At 40.6% G+C, this 2,257-nt stretch overlaps 1 long non-coding RNA gene across 2 annotated transcripts in view; it reads left to right on the top strand.

Moving 5' to 3' along the window:
- The first annotated feature begins 1,525 nt into the window (after positions 1-1,525).
- The window catches only part of LOC113624136 (uncharacterized), a 13,202-nt gene continuing 12,470 nt past the window's right edge, over positions 1,526-2,257 (top strand). The window contains exon 1 of one of the 2 annotated variants that reach the window (XR_003434236.1): positions 1,526-1,618. This is a non-coding gene — a long non-coding RNA (uncharacterized LOC113624136). Of the gene's footprint in view, positions 1,619-1,659; positions 1,789-2,257 lie in introns of those variants that run through there. The other variant, XR_003434235.1, reaches the window with a different exon arrangement.

The following is a 2,257-nucleotide window of genomic DNA, read 5'->3' as shown; positions in this document are numbered from 1 at the left end:
GCACTGAAATTGAAATTGTGATTAAAAATCTTCCAACAAACAAAAGTCCAGGACCAGATGGCTTCACAGGTGAATTCAATCAAACGTTTAGAGAAGAGCTAATACCTATCCTTCTCAAACTCTTCCAAAATATAGCAGAGGGAGGAACACTCCCAAACTCATTCTATGAGGCCACCATCACCCTGATACCAAAACCAGACAAAGATGTCACAAAGAAAGAAAACTACAGGCCAATATCACTGATGAGCATAGATGCAAAATCCTCAACAAAATACTAGCAAACAGAATCCAACAGCACATTAAAAGTATCATATACCATCATCAAGTCGGGTTTATCTCAGGAATGCAAGATTCTTCATTATACGCAAATCAATCAATGTGATACACCATATCAACAAACTGAAGGATAAAAAACATATGATAAACTTGATAGATGCAGAAAAAGCTTTTGAAAAAATTCTGGGCTTCCCTGGTGGCGCAGTGGTTGAGAGTCCGCCTGCCGATGCAGGGGACACGGGTTCGTGCCCCGGTCTGGGAAGATCCCACGTGACGCAGAGCGGCTGGGCCGGTGAGCCATGGCCGCTGAGCCTGTGCATCCAGAGCCTGTGCTCCGCAACGGGAGAGGCCACAGCAGTGAGAGGCCCATGTACCGAAAAAAAAAAAAATTCAACACTGATTTACGATAAAAAACTCTCTAGAAAGTAGGCACAGAGGGAACCTACTTCAACATAATAAAGGCCATATATGACAAACCCACAGCAAACATTGTTCTCAATGGTGAAAAATTGAAAGCATTTCCTCTAAGATCAAGAACAAGACAAGGTTGCCCACTCTCACCATTATTATTCAACATAGTTTTGGAAGTTTTAGCCACAGCAATCAGAGAAGAAAAAGAAATAAAAGGAATCCAAATGAGAAAAGAAGAATTAAAACTGTCACTGTTTGCAGATGACATGATACTGTACATAGAGAATCCTAAAGATGCTACCAGAAAAATACTAGAGCTAATCAATGAATTTGATAGAGTAGCAGGATACAAAATTAATGCACAGAAATCTCTTCCATTCCTATACACTAATGATGAAAAATCTGAAAGAGAAATTAGGGAAACACTCCCATTTATCATTGCAACAAAAAGAATAAAATACCTAGGAATAATCCTACCTAAGGAGACAAAAGATCTGCATGCAGAAAACTATAAGACACTGATGAAAGAAATTAAAGATGATACAAACAGATGGAGAGATATACCAAGTACTTAGATTGGAAGAATCAACATTGTGAAAATGACTATACTACCCAAAGCAATCTACAGATTCAGTGCAATCCCTATCAAACTACCACTGGCATTTTTCACAGAACTAGAAAAACATTTCACAATTTGTATGGAAACATAAAAGACCCCAAATAGACAAAACAATATTGAGAAAGAAAAACGGAGCTGGAGGAATCAGACTCACTGACTTCAGACTATACTACAAAGCTACAGTAATCAAGACAGTATGGTACAGCCAAGAGCAAGAGAAGCCTCTGCAATTAGTCCGATTAATGAAAGCTGCTTGGCCACTTGGGCCTGGTAACCCAGAAGATCCTGCAATGATCACAGTGTCTGCAGCAGGTAAGGATACTGAATGGAATTTCTGTCCAGCCCCAGTAGAGGTACAGAACCCTAAGGTTTTGAAGCAAAGCCATGTCCTCCTCTTCAAATGTCTATTCACCTTTGAGAAACAGCTTCTGGCTTACTACTGAGCCCTAGTTGAGACTGAATGCCTGACCATGGAGCTCAAGGTACAATTCCATCATGGCTATTCATAATGAGCTGGGTATTTTTATTTTTTTTTAACATCTTTATTGGAGTATAATTGCTTTACAATGGTGTGTTTGTTTCTGCTGTATAACAAAGTGAATCAGCTATACATATACATACATCCCCATAGCTCCTCCCTCTTTCCTCTCCCTCCCACCCTCCCTATCCAACCCCTCTAGGTGGACACAAAGCAACAAGCTGATCGCCCTGTGCTATGTGGCTGCTTCCCACTACCTATTTTACATTTAGTAGTGTATATATGTCCATGCCACGCTCTCACTACGTCCCAGCTTACCCTTCCCCCTCCCTGTGTCCTCAAGTCCATTTTCTATGTCTGCATCTTTATTCCTGTCCTGCCCCTAGGTTCTTCAAACCATTTTTTTTTTTAGATTCCATATGTGTGTGTGTGTGTGTGTGTGTGTGTGTGTGTGTGTGTGTGTGTGTGTGTGT

This window comes from Aethalodelphis obliquidens, unplaced genomic scaffold (assembly GCF_003676395.1).
Source record: "Aethalodelphis obliquidens isolate GAN/ISIS:26980383/991018 unplaced genomic scaffold, ASM367639v1 scaffold12, whole genome shotgun sequence".
In the NCBI taxonomy this organism is placed as follows: domain Eukaryota; kingdom Metazoa; phylum Chordata; class Mammalia; order Artiodactyla; family Delphinidae; genus Aethalodelphis; species Aethalodelphis obliquidens.
This window is presented reverse-complemented; position numbering and strand designations above follow the sequence as displayed.